We start from the raw sequence: 21,553 nt of genomic DNA on the forward strand, positions 1-21,553 counted from the left end.
AAGTTGATGGACATTGCCGTTCAAATGGTGTGTGTGCGCGCCCTGTCATGCAACTGATTATGCAGGGCAGGGCTTACTTGCAGCCCCCCCCCCAATATTTTATTCAAGTTGGCTCCCCGGTTGGAGGCATCAATACTTCTGAATCCCAGTTCTTGGAAACCAGAGATCTTGTGCTCAGATCTTGCTTGCAGGTTTCCAGCAGGCCTTGGGGAGCCCCTGTGGAAACAGTTTGTGGGACCATATGGGCCCCTGTGGGCCTGACCCAGCAGGGTTCTTCCAATGTTCTGATGTTTTCTGCCCACCCCGCCCATTCCAGGTCTCCCTGGGGCTTTCACAGAGCAACAATAAGCTTTGCCAGTTCTTACCAGAAACAGAAAACCTCTGAGCACGTGCAGATTCCCTTTTGATTGCTTCCAGATGACCTGTTTATTCAGCAATCCTCCTCATTCATTTGCACAAAGTTTGTAAACCGCTTTAAGATTTTATTAATTACAAGTGGTATATAAATGCTGTGAAAAAAGTACAAATAATAAATGTGCAATTGTGTTTCATTTTTGCTTTATATATTATAGTACGGTTACTCCATGTGTTGTGATGTAAGTTGTCCTGCGCTTCTATTTGGAGGAAGGGTGGGGTCTAAAAGCAGTTCAATAAATAAACAAACCAGGGTGTCACAGATGGACATAGGAAGCATCTGCTGGATCAGGCCATTGGCCCAACTAGGCCAGCATCCTGTTCTTACCCTTGCCAGCCAGGGGCCCCCCATTATGAGAAGCCCACAAACAGGCCCCGGGCACAAGAGCAACTCTGCCCTCCTGTGGCTTCTAGCAACTGGCATTCAGAGGCATCGCTGCCTCTGACTGTGGAGGCAGAGCATTGAGTAAGCCTGCTCTTGAATTTACAAAATGCATAACCTGTGTGCAGCAGTCCTGAGTCAACCTTCCTCTTCCTTCTTCCAGGTAAATTAAAGTAGACATGGTATATCAATAAGGAGTGTTCATCCGGTCTCTGCTAGGGCATCATTCAGAATGTGTTTCTGCTACGACACACTGGCTAGCAAGTTCCAGTACTCTGCAACAAACACAGTGATTTGCTTGACAGAAATAGAGCAAAGGGCTGATCCACACATCACCATGTGCACCAAAATGGGCTAGAGAAGCGAAAAACAGCACTAGGAAAATCTAGACACACACACTTAAATTATAATGAATAACTGCTTTTAAACAAGCAACTTATTTCCTCAGAACGCTTAATGCCTCTTTTAATTTACCAGAGCATTTAATTCCCCCCTCCACTTGTGTTACAAATCCTCTTTGTATTTCTTGTAGATTGATATTTAAACTGAAATAGACATAAACCAGAGCGATAGGTGCTCCATTTTACAAGGCCAGGCCTCCCCACCCCCCATGGGTGAAATTTGCTTGTAATACTTTCTGTCAGTGTAACAAATTGTAGTTAAAATCATTTAGTGTGAAATTGCCCATTAATCCCACCAGGAAAAGGCATTTAGCAAAAGTCTAGTCACTTGAGAGCATACAGATGGTGCATCTGAGTTGTACAATGGGACCAACCACTGATTATATGCAGGGATGCAACGGACAAAAAGGTCTTCCTGAAAACCAATACCAGGAGACCTCAGGGTGGTCCTAGTGCCTGACTGGTTCAAATAGAAGGCAGTCTTTACAATATCAGCAATAAGCAAAAGGCACAAGTATGTCAAGAACAACCAGGGCAGAGAAGGTGAAACGGCTGCAGAGTGAGGCCAGTGACTTTGTAGCTTATAAAGTAGCTCTCTGTACCTTGGCAGCTGGGAAGATTAGGGTGAAAGAACCAGATAAACTAGTGGCCAACTGCAAAGGGGACTCGGAGATTTAATTTGTACATGTTATATGAGAACTACCTATGTAACAGAGAATTTTAGTAGATTTGTCTGTGGTTTTATTGTATATGTAGTGACTGTTGATGTTTTTGGGTGATGCCATGGCCTTTGGGTAGTGCAACAAAAGTTTATGAAGTTAAAAACATAGTCAGAATATATAAACATCAATACCTGGGTGCTGCCCCAGAAAAAGGAAAATGTCTGCCTGGTGAGAAAAGAATGTCAAAGTTAGTGTCAAGTCCAGAACAGGAGAAGAGCCTGCGAGATCCGCCCCAGGGGCCCCTCTAGTCCAGACTCCTCTTCTCACAGTCACCAACCAGATGCCTGTGAGAGGCCCACAAGCAAGATCTGAGCACAAGAGGCCTCTCACCTCCAGCAGTTTCCAGCAAGTGGTCTTCAGAAGCATTGTTGCCTCTATTAACCTTAAATCTGCCTTGTAGGAATCCTTAGCAGATGACTGCAGTGCCTGGAGACAGTCAGGTTATGCATCCACAACAATGCTCAGAGGAGGAATGACTGCTGGGAAAAGCGCAGAGAGGAAAAACGCCCTGGTGCATCTGCAGCAACACAACCGGATACCTTCCTCTGCCGCAACTGCAAAAAAACATGTCTCTCCCCTATCAGTCTCTACAGCCACAGCAGGCGCTGTAACTCGCCAACCTTGGACTTCATCCCTGAAAGCACACTCCTCCAGTGTCTCCAGCTGTGGAGGCAAAGCAAAACAATCGTGGCTAGCAGTCATTGATAGCCTTCTCCATGAATTTGTCCAATCCTCTTTTAAAGACCATCCCTGCCTCCTGTGGCAGCGAGTTCCATAGTTCAACCAATCTGCTGCATGAATAAGTGCTTTCTTTTATCACTTGTGAATGTTCTGACATTGAACTTCATTGGATGTCCGTGACTTGCTAGTGTTATGAAAGAGGGAGGGAGGGGGAATTCTTTCTCAACTTTCTCCATGTCATGTCATGGGGGTTAGTTCAAAACATCTGGAAAGCCCCATCCTGGGGAAGACTGCCCTGTTGCCCCAGCTGTTGGTGATGTTTCTTCCAGCACAAGATCTCAAATTGTTTTAGGTCTTCTGTGCTTCCTGTTACAGACAGACCTACAAGGACATGCCTGCATTGTTGTTTCTCCCCATTTATTTTCTTGAGATAGCAGATGAGCTGCTGGCATCTACTTTGGGGTATTGTCAGGACATGAAGTTGGTGTAAAAAGCCAGTCCCTTTGCAATGTGAGCTGTGTCTTCAATGTTTCATCCCCGTTTGTCCTTTCCAGATTCTACATGGACCAGGGTGAGACTTTTCTACACACGTCTCCTTGACAGGCATTAATCAAATTGGAACAATCGAGGCAGGGGTGTTATTTTTATCCAGGGGCACTTTAGCCTGATGGATCCACCCACCCTCCTCAAACGTCTCTGTCCCAAATCCTGCCACCGCTTCTTAGGTTGCTTCTGCTCAATTTTGACATGACTCGGAAATCCAATTAAACCGTTTTTTCACCTTCCCAGTCCCCAAATCCAACATTTCAGTAATTAGTAGAAATAAGCCACTCTCGCACTTGCTCCTTTTTGTAGTCCAGGGGGCTGTGTCCCATGATTTAAAACTAACATTTTCAAAAGCATTTCATGGTTTTGGGGAATGGTCAATTAACCTTCTGTTTCCTGTGGGGAACCCCGTGAAGAACTGTCAACAGTTGGGTTTGCAGAGATTTGCCCAGTGACCTATGAGGCCAGGAGGTTCACAGATGCATGTAACTGTGTCATCATAGATTTGTTTCCTGGGTGACAATATCGCAAGAGAATGAGCCAACTGCTTGTCGGTTTTTGGCTTCTTCTGTAGCACACGGGTGACCAGCTGAATCGATCACGATGTGCTCTCCTCCCAGCTGGTGTTATGGGGTGTACTAATGGGGAACACAAGGACATAAGGGGATTTCTGGTATCTTTCAGACATTTCCCCTTCCTCTTTCCCTACATAATCTTTTCTTATTGATACTAATAACTCTGTAGACCAGAGAAAAAATTCACAAGCTACCTGCTGAGTTTTGTGTGCATTTTTAAACTATATATATAACTTGAGAGTAGCTATCCTAGCTGTCAACTATAGAGAAAGAAAGCAACATGCAGAGCAATCCTATACCCATAATTTATGCTGATGCAGTCGGGGGGGGGGGGGAAGGGAGGAATGTTGTAACTGCATCATCAGAACAGCTGCTGTATCCAATATTCACTTATCCTGGGACACACACACAAAACACAGGAAATGGTGCAAAAAGGCAGACACACATCCCCGGCTACCTACGTGCTCTTGTAGTGATGTGGGAAAGCTTAAAAAAATGCTCCCAATGATGTCAGGATAGCTGCAAAGTTCTGCCACCAAAAGAGGTCTGGAGGAGAATAGGTGATGGTGCCATTGTGCTGCTCCCCTGGAAGGGGGCATGTCCACCCCCCCATGGCTGCGCCCTCAAAACAGCTTTGGGCATGTCTCACATTCTTCCCATGTAATAGAACTTCATCAGCCAGCCTAATTTAGATTGCCCCAATATACACTATTCTAATAGGATACAATCTGCCGCTAAGTACATAAGAAGAGTAGCTGGATCAGGCCAATGGCCCATCCAGTCCAGGATCCATGTTCTCACATTGTCCAACCAGATGTGTTTAGGAAACCTGCAAGCCGGACCCAAGCGCAAGAGCCCTGCCCCCTCCTGCAATGCCCAGCAGTGGGCATTCAGAAGCACATGGAGGCAGAGCAGAGCCCTCCTGGCTAGTAGCTCCATGAATTTCTCTATTCCTCTTTTAAAGCCATCCAGGCTGGGAGCCATCACTGCCTCCAGTGGGAGCAAGCTCCATGGTTTACGGTAGCTATGCACTGGTCTATTCAAGCCCAGATACACAGAATCCACATTGTTATTAGCTCTGCAATGGATGTACCACGAACTCCCACCATAAGCTGTTTATGATGCGCAATCTCATCCGAAGGAATGGGTGCTGGACTATTGGACGATGGATTGCGTCCCTTTAAGGCATTTGCTGGCTGCTGTTTGCAGTGGCTCAAGGTGGGTGGAGAACGCAGGAAAGACTGTTCTCGCCTCTCTCAGGAACATCATTAGACACAGAGAAGGATGTTAGTGGTTTTTTAAAAAAAATTCTCATGGCCAAGAGAGACGGGAGGTGGTGCTCAGCTTGCACCGTGGCCACCTACTAACAAGTGTCAAAGTCACCCACTGCTGACAGTGGAGGTGCCAGGGCTGAATTGCTGCCAATAAGTTAAGCATCCCATCTCGGGGTGAGGGTGTGTTTAAAGAGCTGCTGACAGATAGTGATTGGCCTTCTCCGTGACGGAAGGGGGAAGCAATGTGTTGCCTCTCCTCTGCACTCAGGATGGATTACTCATTCAAAATGACAGGTCCTGTCCAGCTTCTCCAAGTTTGGAGTGCTCTCGCCGCACAGATACTTAACGTTAATTCAAGAACCAGTCATGTCAGATGGCCAAGTTCAAATCCCCTGTTATGTACTGAGTTGAATAGGATCCAAACTGCAGCAGTCTGATTGGTCCTAGAACAATAGGATCCAAAAGGCAGCAGTCTGATTGGTCCTAGAACAATGCAGCAGTATGATTGGTTGGCAGGAACCATGTGAATCCACAACCTGATTGGCTTACAGTAGAATTCCGGAATTAGCCAATCATGTGCAGCCCATTGTGTAAATAATGTATATAAAGCAGATACTTTGAGGGGACTTTCATTCATTCCTCCTCACCACTATGAGCTGAATAAAGAGCATGAAATCACTTTGCGACTCTGAGTATATTTCATCCCCCCTCCTCTCTCTCTCTTTCTCTCTCTCTCTCTCTCTCTCTCTCTCTCTCTCTCTCTCTCTCTCACACACACACACACACACACACACAAAAAATACTATGATTTGAAAGGCCTGAGCCAATAATAAACACCATCTACTGGGCTTGCTTCCTCCCATGTGGCTCTCATTTAGGACATATCCCCAGCACACTGTCTCCATTGACGGGTAAATATATATGTGTATTTTTTAATGCCTCAAGAGGGAGCTGAATGATAAAAGAAACCTGGTGCATTAACTAAAAGCTCTGTGATTTTATATTGATCTCGCCATGCAGATGTCAGCGCTTCTAATAATTCTTTCAGTTAAACCCAAACGTGATCAAGTTCAGGTTTTTGTAATACAATTAGGCTTGTATGGTGGTTTCTGGGACGGGGCAGGAAATACTGACCTTTCCACAACTCCTCAGTGTGGACCAGAATCACATTGCTTGTTTTCTTTGTCCCTGGATGTGTGATGTCAAATGGATCCCTCTCCTCATCTGTCCACAGTCAGTGGATTTTTCCCATTGGCCTTAAAGAGAGGGAATAATCTGATGAATAGCCAAACAGTAAAATGCAGCTGAAACGGAGAGGGGGGGGGTGTCCTTCATGTTTTTGTATTTGATTTACTTCCTACTTCCTTATTTAATCACTGGGTTCCTAAAGGCCCCCTTGGGTGCGAATGACCCATGTTTTGTTGCTAGGGATGTGCCACTGACCCAAGCCAAGACCCCTGCCCTAGTTCACCTATCAGACAAAAATGAATATATTCCAGGAGCTATCAGCTTCCATTATCACTAACTGAGCCTGGCAGGTGGAGACGGGCCTCATTATTTTTAATTGGGTCCTATAGTTCTGCAGTTAAATAAAACACAATGGGCTCAGTCATTCAGGAAGATCTGCAGAAGACCTTCTGAGGAATAGGAGCCCTCCAGGAGAATCCCATCTTCCCCCTCCATGTCTACCGGTCTTTGGCAGGAAAGGACTGCACAGTGGATGGTGCCCAGCACAATCCTGCTCTTTTGTCTGCTTTGGAGTCAGGAGAAAACCAATTTTGCTCCTTTTATTGTTTTTGGCCATTTTCAAAACAATACACACTCTCTTAGGCGAAGGGGCCGTAGCTCTGTGGCACAACATCTGCCTTGCAAGGAGAAAACATTGAGCTAGGTGGAGCCAGGATCTGACGTAGTATAAGGAAATCTTTAATAATGATGATGATGATGATGATGATGATGATGATAGTTTACAGTCAATCAATGAAGTTACTCAATTCACTATGAAATGTCTGTGAAGGGCTCATGATGAAGGCATTCTTAGCTGCAGCCCCACAACGGTGGAATGTGATTACGTGAGATGTCAGAGTCCGACCAGGCTGGCCCATCCATTTGGCCGCTGGGAGAAGAGGATGGGCCATTGGCTGGATATAGCCGGCTCTTCTTAGGTTGTTCTCTTCATTCTCTTGCAGCCTTCAAGACGTTCCACCTTTTCCCACCACCTTTAGCAACTTGTTTGATCTGAGCTGCATAACTTTCCAATGTTTACCTGATTTTGATAATTTTACATTATGCTGGATTAGTGTTGGTCCTCTTGGCTTTTTAGAAACATTTTGAAATATTGTTTTAAGATTTTGGCAGTGCTTTGCAGTCTTAAACTGTATTTTATTGCTTATCTGATATGTCATTTGTAAACATATTTTGGATTATTTTTTCCCTTGAAAAGTGGTATGCAATTTATTAAATAATCAATTACATCTCATTCCTCTTTGCTGCTTTGTGTGTGTGTGTAATCTGAGAGCTGAAAAATCAAAATAGACTCAGTTTGCCATAAATGCTTCCATTGTAATTCAAGGTGGATGGCAGGGATGGTTAGATCTGTCAATTTACGTTTCTCTAAATTTTTCATTTTCCAGTATTTCCAGTCCAACACATTTCCACATTCATTTGTGTTAAATATCTATATATGTTGAACTTTTAAACATTAAAACTCTCTTCCTCCTAATAAACACACCTTTGCATGTGATTTTGCCTAATATAACACATTTTAAAAAGAATTTGCCCCAAATATAATACAGTTTAAATGTTATTTTAGCTTTTAATAATAAAGAAAAAATTAAATTGTCCCATAAATATGCATGTTTGAACACATTTTTCTACATTAAAATGCAAACCAAACCAAATTTCTACCCCACGTCTGGTGAATGCTAAGATCTGAAGAAGTCCCAGAACATTTTCTGATCTCATGCATGCTTCAGTTTCACAAGGCCCTGTGATTTCCATTCCCATTTGCAATGAGCGCTGATACGGAAGGGGGGGGCATGTCTTCTTCACCTTCTTCTTCGCTACAATATATCCATTTATTTCCAATTGTCAATGTCAAAAGGGACTAAAATCTATAAAATTCATAGAAAATCAACGTGCCAATTTGCTCAATTTCTTTAGGACTCCATGACACCTCCACTGTCCTCCATAATCCCTCAAGCAAGCTGTCAAGACCCTAATCCTGTCAAATCACTCTGCCAAGCCTTTCCTCCGGGCAATGCCAGTACATGGACCATTGTCTTCTCATCACCGGCACTCAGGATGTGCTTATCTGCGCATATCTCCAGCTCTACATATTCCCCCCTCCCTCCTCCATATGTTAATCCTGTGTAACCCAACCTCTTCTTAATGTATTCATGATGTAATCTGTGTAACCCAACCTCTTCTTAATGTATTTACCTGTAAAAAGAATTTGGCATGTTATTTGGCGGTGATCGCCCAAAGATTAAGGGATATTGCCAGACAGGAGGACATAAAGGTAAAGGTAAAGGTACCCCTGCCCGTACGGGCCAGTCTTGACAGACTCTGGGGTTGGTGCGCCCATCTCACTCAAGAGGCCGGGGGCCAGCGCTGTCCGGAGACACTTCCGGGTCACGTGGCCAGCGTGACATCGCTGCTCTGGCCAGAGCCAGAGCCAGAGCCGCACACGGAAACGCCGTTTACCTTCCCGCTAGTAAGCGGTCCCTATTTATCTACTTGCACCCGGGGGTGCTTTCGAACTGCTAGGTTGGCAGGCGCTGGGACCGAACGACGGGAGCGCACCCCACCGCAGGGATTCGAACCGCCGACCTTTCGATCAGCAAGCCCTAGGCGCTGAGGCTTTTACCCACAGCGCCACCTGCGTCCCCCACAGTTGGTTTTACCCTTGTGGATATCTTGGGAGACCAAGAACAGATGCATATCATACAATTAAAGGACCTCCAATGCATATTTAAAGCACATGACTTTAAAGGTGCTGGGACTTGTAGCTCTGTGAGGGAGGGAAACTAGTTCTCAGGACCCTTTGGAGGAAGTCATGTGCTTCAAATGTACAGGTGTGGATCTGCCCTAACACTTTTGCGACTGGTTTCTTTCCCAAGTCCTGACCCTCGTTTTCTCTTCAGCATATATAAAGCCAGGCTGCCTGATCCAACAGCTTCATCTCATTTTCTGGATGCTTTGATTCATGGTGCACTTAAAGAGGATTCTGTTTCAATCCAATCATATGACTGCACCGTGATCTCAAGATGATATGAGAACAACATGCTCCCAACATGCTGTAAGAGATGGTGCCTATCAGGAGGAGTCTCAAACTGCCTCACAAAACAGGAGGACATAGCCCATATGAAACCTGGGTTGTTTCTGGGGGAGCAGATGTACCGAGCTGCTCCAGCTCGCTACCACAGACTATTTACCGTGGCTAGGCTGAATGTTCTAGACTTGGCGGTTCTGAAGGGAAGATATGGAGGAGTCCCATATGACCAGAGATTATGCCATTGTGCGTTGGGTGAGGTAGAATCCACAGAGCACATTTTACTGAGCTGTCCCTTCTACAACGATTTAAAACAGTATCTTATAACCCCATACTTACCCCAGCTTAGTCCCCGACAAAGAGGAAAGCAGACAGCATATCTGCTAAATAAGTCCTCTGGGAAAACAACTTTGTCAGTGGCTAAATTCCTTTTCCTGGCACTCAAGTGTTGGAAACGTATAACTGAATGCCTTGATGTGGGTTATCTGTGAGAGGTTTAGTACTGTGGCCCTACCTTATTTATGTACCCCTATGATGTTTTAGTTTATAATTCTGTATTGTGTTTTATTTCTGACTATCGGTCGAATAAAGGAAATCGATTGATTGATTGATTGTATTCATGATGTAACTGGGATGTATTTTGCACAGTATTCTGGGACATGGAGGGAAGTTTCAAAAGTTCATGTCACCCCTTTCTCGCTGTTCAATCTCGACTTGAACCTGTTGCGCAATAAACTTGGATGTTCTGCAGCTTGCTCCTGTCTCCGACTGAACTCATTTTCCTCCCCAGGGACCCGCGGACTTAGTCCGATGAGCTGGATGGCAGAGCAGCCTCGCACCCAGATTTTACCGTAACAGATGGCGCCCAAGCAGGGACATGCGGTTCTCCCGTGTTGCTGACCGGGGGCCCTGAAATCTTCAGCCGGCTCCAGGCCATTTTGCCTGGGAAGATCCTTTTGGACCCCCGGCCATCTTTCGGGCGGAGCAAAGAGGGATCCAGCCGGCTTATTCATCGATCCTGGGATCACAGTTGAAGATGCGTGAGTATAAGGAAAAATCCAGTGCACTGGTGGGAAGGGGGTGGTAGTCTCCTGGCAACTGAATTCTCTGCCCTCCTCTCTATCGCTCCTTCTTACCTTTCTCTTGGTCCAGTTAGTGAGAGAGACCATGGACTGCTGCTCAACCCGAAAGGGGGGTTCTGAGCTCTATCTCTGTATCTCAATATCTCCAGCCAGCCGCCCCAACTGAGAGCCCGAAAGTAAGACGGAGAGAACCAGCTTGAAAAAGAGCCGACTCACTGCAACGGGCATCTCATTTGAAAGCAAGGGGTTGGAGCTCTCTTTCCAAACTTCCCTAGTGCCCGGCAAGGGGGCAGGAAGGGGTCTAGCTTTCTGTCTCAATCACAGCCGTACTAGTCGGTGCCACGTAACACGTGTATCATGTGTGAGCCCGCTTCCAAAAGCAAGGGGGATTTTCGGTTCAAAACTCTATCCAGGGATCACCCGATCTGGCACCGCATGGCACGGGCGTTCAGTAGGGCCCCTTTTCCTGAGATTGTGACGATAGGTTGGAGGTTGCCAGGAGGGATAGCCGAGGAGGAATTGGGCAGGATTTGGCAGAGTGGAAAGGAACCCCAAGATTTGGAATAGGAAATAAGGAAAGGAACGAGAGGTAACCGGATAGCTAGAGCTCAATAAACCACTAGGAAGTTGCCAAGCAACAAGGAAAAGGAAAACCCTAAATAGCCCCCTGTACAAGTTACCCAAATCCTAATCAACCCCTCTCTTTCTCCCTTCTCTATCCCAGAAAAAAAAACAACAAAAAGCAACAACAACAACGCATGTGTCAGGGGTTCAGGAGCAGAAGCACAGGGAAGAGGGGAGATGGAGAGCGAAGGGGAAGAATCTGAGGGCAGCGTAGGAGAAGAGGACAGTGGCCTGAGAGATTCCATGAGCCTCTCCAGCGAATCGGAAGATTCACAGAAGGGGGCGCCGGTGGCCAGGGCAAGGGGGGTCCCAAGGGGGACACCCCAGAAGCAAGGGGCCAGCGGGGACTCCCAGAGCAGCAGTTGGAAATCAGGACCAGCTTCCCCACCAGAGCATAGTGGGGGGGAAGAGTCACAGGTATCGGGAGTAGCATCTCCCCCAGCAGGGAGAGGAGAGGAGTCAGGGCTGACCACGCCTCCATTGGAGAGTCAGACAACGGAGGGGAGGTCAGATCCGGCCAGTATCCCGGAAGAGGGAAGCAGTGACAGAAGTAGTGTAACGGTCAGGAGGAAGGTCACTGGGTTGGCGCGAGAGGCAAGTTCAAATGTACAGGAGCGTGGGACAGCAGAGAATGAGGATTGGGAACCGGGTCCTAAAGCCCGCCGGAGGGAGGGGGAGGAGCTAAGCGACTCAGCGTCAGAGGAGTCCAGAAAGGGGAATGCCCCAGCGGGCAGGAGGACCCAGAGGAGAAGAGAGCAGTGGAAAAGGTGGAGCAGGGCTAGGATCTTAAACTGGTGTCAGAGGGGAGGAGATTCAGACGGGACTTCGCCGGTCTAGGGTTTAAGACGTAGAGCTATGCGCTGCGGCTTTGAAATGGAAACTGAACCTCAATAAAGACTTTTGTACATAACGACAGCCTGGCGTTGGTCCTCTGTGAGCTGGGACCTAGGGGCAGCTCTGACAGTAAGTCCCGTCCCTCAAAAAAAACTCGCAACGTGAGTGGACGCAGCGAGGGGTGAAGCTTGGTGCTTTGCGAGCTCACGAAGACAGGACAGGATGAGTACCGAAGAGAGAATGGCAGCCTTGCAAGAAGCAGTGACAAGGCTTAACATGGAAATTGCAGCATCCAGGAAGAGAGAGGATGAAGCAGCCGCTGCCTGCCGAGATCTGCAAACCAGGTTGGAAATGTTGACCAAACAGGGGCTACCGGGTGCCAGACCAGAGGGGATTGGTCTAGGAAAGAGGGGAGGCAGCCTCGTGTCTCATTTCGATGGGAGCCTGCAGCAGTATCCTAACTTCAGAGCAGACGTAGTTTATGCGCTCAAGTTACTGCAGAAGGACTTTAGAGATGAGGAGGAAAAAGTGGGCTTCATACTAACTCATCTCCATGGAGAAGCAAAAGCGTGGCTGCGCAATCTGTGGCGAGATAATGACCCAGCCCTCAGAAATGCGGATGCCTTTATTAAGGCGATGGACGCTTGTTTTTTATCAGCAGTAGATGTAGATGTCGCCAGAAGAGAGATACATGGACTGAGACAAGGCAAAGCCACTGTAAGACAATATCACTCCCGCTTTTTTGCATTGGTCAACGCGCTGGGATGGGAAAAAGACTCAGCTGCCGTCCAGGACCTGTTCTGGGAGGGGCTAAACGGGGCTGTGAAAGACGAAATTGCAAGGGGGGAGAGACCCCAGAGCACTAAAGAAGTGGTCCAGAAAGCGCTGGCGATTGGAGTGAGGCTGGAAGAACGTCCTTGGAGCAAGGACGAAGGGCGTTGGGGACGCACGCCAGCTAGATCACCTCCTTTCTTTCCCAAAGAAACAGCGCGCGCTCAGTCCATGCCTCCAGTGGGAGGGGGAGAAGAGCCGATGGAGATAGGTGGTGCCAGGGCTCAGACAGCAGGCAGAGCCCTGACACCAGGAGCAGTCAAGACGAAGGCTCCTAGAGGGAACAGGAAGTGTTACGTCTGCGACAGTGCTCAGCACATGGCGAAAGAGTGTCCCCAGAGGCTCCACAAGCACACTGCAGCCTCAGCAACAGTAAAGGGAACAGTTCAGCAGGAGGAACCACTGCAGGGAAACGACGGAGTCTGGCTGGAGGCAGAGGCACTGGGGGCCAGTCAGACGAGTCAGTGAAGAAGTCCCCAGAGATCTTACAGCCCACAGACCCTCTCCCGCCCAAACCAGTGGTGCAACTCACTGCATCGCTCCAACTACCCAATGGACTCACCATGGAAGTTCCTATCACCATTGACTCTGGTAGCAATGCAGACTTTGTAGGAGTGGACTTTATCAAGCAACATCGCATAGCACTCCTGCTGGCCACGATGCCCCTGAACGTTGTCACGGTCGATGGCAGAGAGCTGCTGGGGGGACAGGTGATGCAGCAGACACCGCCAATGGTAATGCAAATTGGAAATCACCGCGAAGTCATCAGCTTCAACGTCACCCACCTGTCGGACACGCCCATAGTATTGGGCATGAGTTGGCTGCACAGGCACAGCCCGGCATTAGCATGGTACCAGCGTCAACTGACCTTCTGCTCCTCCTACTGCGCAGAACACTGCATCCTGACTAGCCAGGAGGATGAGGGGCAGGAAGATGGACCCCAGCTACACTTAGGCATGTTGCAAGCGGCACCCGACAAGTACAAAGAGTTTTTGGAGGTCTTCTGCGAGAAGGAAGCGGACAAGCTACCTTCCCACAGGCCCTACGACTGCAAGATTGACCTCCTGCCGGGGGTGACGCTGCCGACGGGAAAACTGTATTCCATGTCTGAAGATGAACTGCTTGAACTCAGGGAGTTCATAGACCACAACTTGAAGCGGGGATTCATCCGAGAATCCAAGGCAGTGGGGGGCAGTCCTGTGTTCTTCGTGAAGAAAAAAGACACGCCCCAAAAGAGGCTTGTAGTTGATTACAGAATTTTAAACTCGAAAACCAAGCCCACGGCGTTCCCGATGCCCAAGATCGACGACCTGCTCGCAACGGTGAGGAAGGGACGCATCTTCACCAAGTTGGATCTTCGAGGGGCGTACAACCTCATACGTGTGCGGGAGGGCGATGAGTGGAAGACAGCCATGTTTACGCCTTTGGGCACCTATGAATACAGAGTTATGCCATTTGGTTTACAAAATGGTTCCCATTGTTTTCAGGCCTTCATGCACCACGTGTTAACGGGACTCCTCTACAAGAAGTGCGTCTGCTTCCTGGACGACATTCTGATTTTTTCGGAATCGCAGGAGGCTCACGAGAGGGATGTCAAGGAGGTCCTGCAGAGACTACGCGAGCACAGACTTTACGCCAAACTGGAGAAGTGCCAGTTCGACGTGACGGAGGTGGATTTCCTGGGCTACAAGCTGTCCGACAAGGGACTCGCCATGGACAGCACCAAGGTCCGCTCGGTGCTGGACTGGAAGAGCCCGCGCAATCGGAAGGAGGTCCAGAAGTTTGTCGGCTTTGCCAACTTTTATCGCAAGTTTATCAAGGGGTTCGCTATGCAGACGGCGGCCATCACGGACACCCTCAGCTCCAAGAAGAAGAAGTTCATCTGGACAGAGCAGGCGGAGCAGTCCTTTCAGAAACTCAAGCGTCTCTTCGCGTCCGAAGAACAGCTGCTACATGTGAACCCCAGCAGACCCCAGAGGGTTGAAACGGATGCCTCAGACAGAGCCGTGGGGGCGGTCCTGTTGCAGCAAGATCCGCAAGGGGACTGGAGGCCGTGCGCTTTCTACTCCAGGAAACTCAGCAAGTCAGAGCAGAACTACACCATCTGGGACAGGGAGTTGCTGGCCATTCATGCAGCCTTCAAGGCGTGGCGGCACTTCCTCATCGGAGCCAAACACACAGTGCAGGTTCGCACGGACCATAAGAACCTGAAGTATTGGCGCACGGCGCGGTTCCTGAACCAGAGACACATCCGTTGGGCGGAGTTCTTTGCGGATTTCGACTTCAGGATAGAATATATCCCCGGGGACAACAACATCATGGCTGATGCGCTGTCCAGGAAGCCGCAGTATCTCGAGGAAGCGGCACCGGTGGCGGCCAAACACATTTTCGCACCCGGAGCGTGGGCATGCGCTTCGGCCACCGTAGACCTGGAAGCAGTGCGTCGCGCGCTGCAAACAGATTCCTTCGCACAATCCAAGATGGAGGAAGTGCGAAGCGGCGCTGCGAAGGACAACGAGTTCCAGATACGCGACGGACTGCTCATCCGCAAAGGGGCCATCTACGTGCCGGGAGACGACCTCTGCGCGAGAGTACTGCAACAGTTACACGACGCACCCAGCGCCGGACATTTCGGCACGGACAAGATGGTGGAATTAGTAGCCAGAGACTTTTGGTGGCCCAAGATGCGGGGAGAAGTCGCGGATTACGTCACTAGGTGTGACACATGCCAAAGGGCCAAGCCAGTGCACAGACCGCCGGCGGGACTGTTGGAACCGCTACAGACCCCGCTCGAACCGTGGGAGAGGGTGGCACTGGACTTTGTCACTGATCTGCCCAGCTCGAGGGGCAAAACAGCAGTACTCGTGGTAGTAGACTTGTTCACCAAGATGGCCCACTTCATTCCTTGCGCGAAGGTGGCCACAGCGGAACAGACCGCCAAGCTGTTCATAGACCACGTGTTCAAGGTGCACGGCCTACCGCGGTCTATCCTGTCCGACCGGGGGCGCCAGTTCATCTCGAGTTTCTGGCAGAAGCTGATGGGCATCCTGAACGTCAAGGTCAACCTAGCGTCGGCAAGACACCCGCAGACCAACGGACAAGCGGAGAGGGTCAACGCCATCATGCAGCAGTACCTGAGATGCTACGCGAATCAGCAGCCCTTGACCTGGGTGGACTATCTACCGCTGGCCGAGTTTGCCTACAACAACACGAAACACGTGTCCATGGGGGTGACACCGTTCTTCGCCAACAATGGGCGGCATCCCAGAACCTTCCCGGGTTTAGAGAAAGTGGGGGAGGGGGAGCCACAGGGAGCAGAGGCATTGGCAGCGGAGTTACAGGAGGTCCACGAGCAACTCCGAAGGCAGTTAGAGCTAGCAAAACAAGCCTACAAAACGCACGCAGACAGACACAGGAGAGTTGGGGAGGACATCCGGGTGGGGGACTGGGTCTGGTTAGCAGCCCAGGCAGTGCCGGCCAGATCGTTAGCTAAGGAGAAGCTCGGACACAAGCAGCTGGGCCCTTACCAGGTCGAGGCACAGATCAACCCAGTGGCCTTCCGGTTGACACTCCCGGAGGGATCCAGAATGCACCCAGTCTTTCATAGATCAGTGCTCACGCCCTACAAGGCACCTCACAGGTTTCAGGCGCCAGAGACAGCTCCAAGCCCGCTCAGAGACGCACCCACGAAGGGGGGGTCGCTGAGGGCGGAGCCACTCAATGAGGTCACGGAGATTTTGGACTCGAGATGGGGGGAAGAGGGGGTTGAATATCTCCTCGCCAGGGAAGGTACCCCGGCCAGCGCCAACAGCTGGGTACCGTACTATGCGGTGGAGGAGCACTACCTCAAAGACGAGTTCCATGCACTTTTCCCACACAGGCCCATGCCGGCAGATTATTTTGACGAATATCTTTTCACACCCACACTTTCTGCCAGCACGTTCCAGGGGTTCTCATCAGCTGAGGACACGGCGCCAGAGACTAGCTCCCCAGAGGGATCACTCTCAGGGTTTGGCACAGGCGGCTCTTATTGGTGGGAGGATCAACCGGAGGTGGGGTGGCGCAGAGAACTACCGAGTGGGTCCTTGCACGCAGCGTCACCCCAGGCGACAGGGGGCGAGGGGGTCATGGACGTGTTGGGGGAGGGTCCGGGGTTCGAGCACACCTGCAGAGAGATGGAAGCAGAGGTGATCGACGTCGACGAGCCCATTGAGGACTGGCCGGATCCAGCCAGCTGGCTGCACACCACGGGGGAAGAACTGTATCCTGCACTCACCCCCACAACACTGGAGCACCCAGAACCCACACCAGAAGAGGGGGAGGGGGGAAGGGGGGGCTTCGAGGGGGGGATGGATGTCAGGGGTTCAGGAGCAGAAGCACAGGGAAGAGGGGAGATGGAGAGCGAAGGGGAAGAATCTGAGGGCAGCGTAGGAGAAGAGGACAGTGGCCCGAGAGATTCCATGAGCCTCTCCAGCGAATCGGAAGATTCACAGAAGGGGGCGCCGGTGGCCAGGGCAAGGGGGGCCCCAAGGGGGATACCCCAGAAGCAAGGGGCCAGCGGGGACTCCCAGAGCAGCAGTTGGAAATCAGGACCAGCTTCCCCACCAGAGCATAGTGGGGGGGAAGAGTCACAGGTATCGGGAGTAGCGTCTCCCCCAGCAGGGAGAGGAGAGGAGTCAGGGCTGACCACGCCTCCATCGGAGAGTCAGACAACGGAGGGGAGGTCAGATCCGGCCAGTATCCCGGAAGAGGGAAGCAGTGACAGAAGTAGTGTAACGGTCAGGAGGAAGGTCACTGGGTTGGCGCGAGAGGCAAGTTCAAATGTACAGGAGTGTGGGACAGCAGAGAATGAGGATTGGGAACTGGGTCCTAAAGCCCGCCGGAGGGAGGGGGAGGAGCTAAGCGACTCAGCGTCAGAGGAGTCCAGAAAGGGGAATGCCCCAGCGGGCAGGAGGACCCAGGGGAGAAGAGAGCAGCGGAAAAGGTGGAGCAGGGCTAGGATCTTAAACTGGTGTCAGAGGGGAGGAGATTCAGACGGGACTTCGCCGGTCTAGGGTTTAAGACGTAGAGCTACGCGCTGCGGCTTTGAAATGGAAACTGAACCTCAATAAAGGCTTTTGTACATAACGACAGCCTGGCGTTGGTCCTCTGTGAGCTGGGACCTAGGGGCAGCTCTGACAGCATGCATATATAAAGGGGTACCCAGTCAACTAAGCATTGTGAGCCCTGCCAGTTTGATTAACTGGTGGTGTTTGAAGAGGCAAGGAGGCTCATAAAACCATGTGGGACCTTCCTACTAATTTCACTTAATGAAACCAAAGGAAGCGGCCCAACTCCTTGCAATAACCAACAAAAGGATGAGAATATATATGTTTACATGTTGTCTGTTATGTGTGTTGTCTGTTCCTTCTGTCTCTGACAGACTGCCTTTCTTAAGTGTGCATAGTTTAAACTACAAGCTTGCTTCAAAATTTTAAATCTAAGGAAGCCATGCTGGACCTTATCAATCCTAAATAAGACAAAAATGAGAATGAAGTGTGCAAATGTTTACCCCACCTCTTGCTTTGCCGCAACTTTTGAGTTTGTGAGTCTACAGTCTTATTTTGGAATGTGCTGATAACCTAATGTTTCTGCTGCAAAAGCGTAGTTGAGCACAACTGCTCTCTCAAGCTAAAATGCAGTGTCTGTATTTCATTAAGCACATGCCTATGAAAATAGGTGTTCCTTCTAAGAAAATTGTTAATAAAAGGTAGAAGCTTTGATAGACAACAATTGTCTATCTATAGAGTCCAGTCCTGATATCAGTCTCTAAGATCAGCCAGGGTTTCCTGGCTTCTTATTGGAAAATACCTCCCCCACTTGTTTCAGTCTCTTTCAGGTCCCCCCCCCCTTACTTCTGTGCCAAGTGAATTTACTCGGCTGCATCAATAGGAGTATTGCATCTAGATCAAGGGAAGTAATAGTGCCACTGTATTCTGCTCTGGTCAGACCTCACCTGGAGTACTGTGTCCAGTTCTGGGCACCACAGTTCAAGAAGGACACTGACAAACTGGAACGTGTCCAGAGGAGGGCAACCAAAATGGTCAAAGGCCTGGAAATGATGCCTTATGAGGAACGGCTAAGGGAGCTAGGCATGTTTAGCCTGGAGAAGAGGAGGTTAAGGGGTTATATGATAGCCATGTTCAAATATATAAAAGGATGTCACATAGAGGAGGGAGAAAGGTTGTTTTCTGCTGCTCCAGAGAAGCGGACACGGAGCAATGGTTCCAAACTACAAGAAAGAAGATTCCACCTAAACATTAGGAAGAACTTCCTGACAGTAAGAGCTGTTTGACAGTGGAATTTGCTGCCAAGGAGTGTGGTGGAGTCTCCTTCTTTGGAGGTCTTTAAGCAGAGGCTTGACAAGCATATGTCAGGAGTGCTCTGATGGTGTTTCCTGCTTGGCAGGGGGTTGGACTCGATGGCCCTTGCGGTCTCTTCCAACTCTATGACTCTATGATTCTATGATTCTACTCCCGAGTAAGCTTCCTTCAACAAGGGAGGGGGGCACATTCTTTGCTAAAAGTACCCGACATCGCACTTTCCTATGTATCGTTATTTAAAAAATCTTAATTAGGCGTACTATTCCTATGTAAGTTCAGAAACATTATTAACTTTTGTACCCCTTTTAAATCAAATCCAGGACTGTTTTTATTATTTGTGAGTGGTTATATCAACTGAAATAACCCTATGCTTATAAAATATTCTCTCCCAGATTCTCTGTTATAAAATGTGGCTGGCTAATTGCTTTATGGCCCAATTAGCCCCAGTTTATAGCGGTCCGGCACACTTCTTAGCCAAGCTGCGCCGATCTTCTTCTCTCCGGTTTCGCCTTGCAGAGTAAAAAACACAGCGGAAGAAACTGTTGCATCAGATCCAGACAAACACACCAAGCACTTGTGTGTCCAAATTATCAGTTCTTTATTGCAGCAAAATATTTACAGCTCAGCATTTCTCAGATTCTCCTGGACTGCTAGCATTCATGGCGTCCTTCTCTTTCAGAGACAAAGAGAGAACAGAGAGTAAAGCTCCTCCCTCCTTCCAAACGTCAGAATGTGAGGCATTACTCAGAACATCTTAACCCTATGAGTTCTGAATCCCAACACCCCCTCTTGCCTTGCATTCTGACGAGACCTGTGGATGTACCTTTGCAGACCTCTGTGAGATCAACCACTTCCCCAATGCCTTGCGCCCTCTCCTGGCGTTCCTGTCAGGCATCTGTGGAACATCCTCACAACTCTCAGATTCGCACTGTGCGAAACTTACCCACGCACCTGTGGCCTGATACCTCTCAGGTGGAATACCCTTCGTTGTGCGACTGGACCGCCTGGGCACAAACTCAGGCACTTCCTCTGACTCACTGTGGTCAGCAGGTGTGTCCTCTGCATCCCGGGATTCCCCCTCTGACTTAAAGCGTCTTCGAATCCTTTGCATTACCCTCACAGGAGAACTAGGCTCACTCTTGGGCTCTCTTTTTACAACTTGTGGAGATGCCCCATCCTGCTCCTGACTTTGGTCAGTGAGCTGATCGTCATCAGCAGACTCAGCCTCTCCTTCCTCCTCATCAGAACCTTCCTGCTCTGAATCAGAAAGACATTCTGAAAGAACATCACGCCTGGCAGGAGTCTTTGACCTTTCATCCTGCTCATAGAACTCAGCGTGTTTACTGATCAGCAGCTTACTCTGATCACCTGACGGGTATGCAAACCTCCATGCACGAGCTGCTGGCTCATACCCACAGAAGATCATTTTCTGGAACTTGGGTTCACCTGGCCCTCGCAAAGCTTCAGGCACCGGCACCGAGGCCATTGATCCAAACGCACGGAGGAAATGAACCTGAGGTTTCCTCCCGTGAAGCATGAAAAACGGGGTGTCTCCTACCACTGAATTGTAGGACCGATTCCAGGTGAAGCTCACATATTTAACTGATTCCATCCAAAACCTTGGAGGTAACCCAGTGTCTGACAGCATCACCTGTGCAGCTTTAACCAGAGCCTCACTCCTGAGCTCTGCCACCCCCCTCTGTAGAGGAGAAGTAACTGTGTAACTTATCCCTTTCTTGTGAAAGAACTTCTGCAAAGCAGACCCAGTAAACCGTGTACCTCTGTCACTAGCAACTGCTCGCACTCTCGTGGAGAACCTTAGTTCCACCTCCTCAATCCAACTTCTAAGCAGCTGTGCTGCATCTTCCTTGGATTTGAGACCATGTGTCCAGGTGTTCTGCGAAAAATCATCCTGCAGCGTCAGCAGAAACCTGGCCCCTCCCAAACTTGGTTCCTTCATGGGACCCAACAGATCTATGTGAACAAGATCAAAAGGTTTTGTGGTTACCCTGTCCACCCTGGGGTAACTGCACCCTCTTACCTTTGCCTGTCTGCAAGCCTGACAATCTAGGACTCTTGCACATTCCTCAATTCTACAGCCTTTGCTAACCTCAGGTAGCACCTGTAGTTCTTCAAGAGAACTATGAGCTGTCTTCTTATGCCAAGCACAAGCACATGAAACATGAGTGGGAACTGTAGCACGCAGGGCTTGTGCTTTCTCAACCTTCCCCTCACCCTCCAGAGACGTTTTAAGAATGAAGAGATCATTCTGCCCCTTTGCAACTCTAACCAGTTGCTTCCCTCCTTTGGAGATTGTACAAAAATCGTGTTCAAAGCAAACCTTAAACCCCTTTTTCAACAAATAAGGCACAGATAAAATACAGTGTTGCATTCCTGGCACAATGCAAACTTCCATCTGCTCCTGCAAAACAGAAAGAAAGACATTTGCAACGTTAGTTACATTTTTCTTTTCTCCACTAGCAAACTGAACAGTTTTTCCAGCCGGAATTGCTGTGCAATTCCACGTCTCGACTGCAGGGGTCTCTGGAATC

At 49.2% G+C, this 21,553-nt stretch overlaps 2 protein-coding genes across 9 annotated transcripts in view; one reads left to right on the forward strand and one right to left on the reverse strand.

Annotated features, from left to right (window-relative positions):
* FOXN4 (forkhead box N4) overlaps positions 1 to 21,553 on the reverse strand; it is a 71,472-nt gene that overhangs the window by 27,471 nt on the left and 22,448 nt on the right. For 7 of the 8 annotated variants that reach the window (XM_079949712.1, XM_079949706.1, XM_079949710.1 and 4 more), the window contains exon 3: positions 6,130 to 6,251. The gene's annotated coding sequence lies outside the window, so the exon portion shown is untranslated. Of the gene's footprint in view, positions 1 to 365; positions 430 to 6,129; positions 6,252 to 21,553 lie in introns of those variants that run through there. The other variant, XM_079949707.1, reaches the window with a different exon arrangement.
* The window catches only part of MYO1H (myosin IH), a 128,544-nt gene that overhangs the window by 10,408 nt on the left and 96,583 nt on the right, over positions 1 to 21,553 (forward strand). The window lies entirely within an intron of this gene.

This window comes from Podarcis cretensis (genome assembly GCF_951804945.1).
Source record: "Podarcis cretensis genome assembly, chromosome: 13".
Lineage (NCBI taxonomy): Eukaryota > Metazoa > Chordata > Lepidosauria > Squamata > Lacertidae > Podarcis > Podarcis cretensis.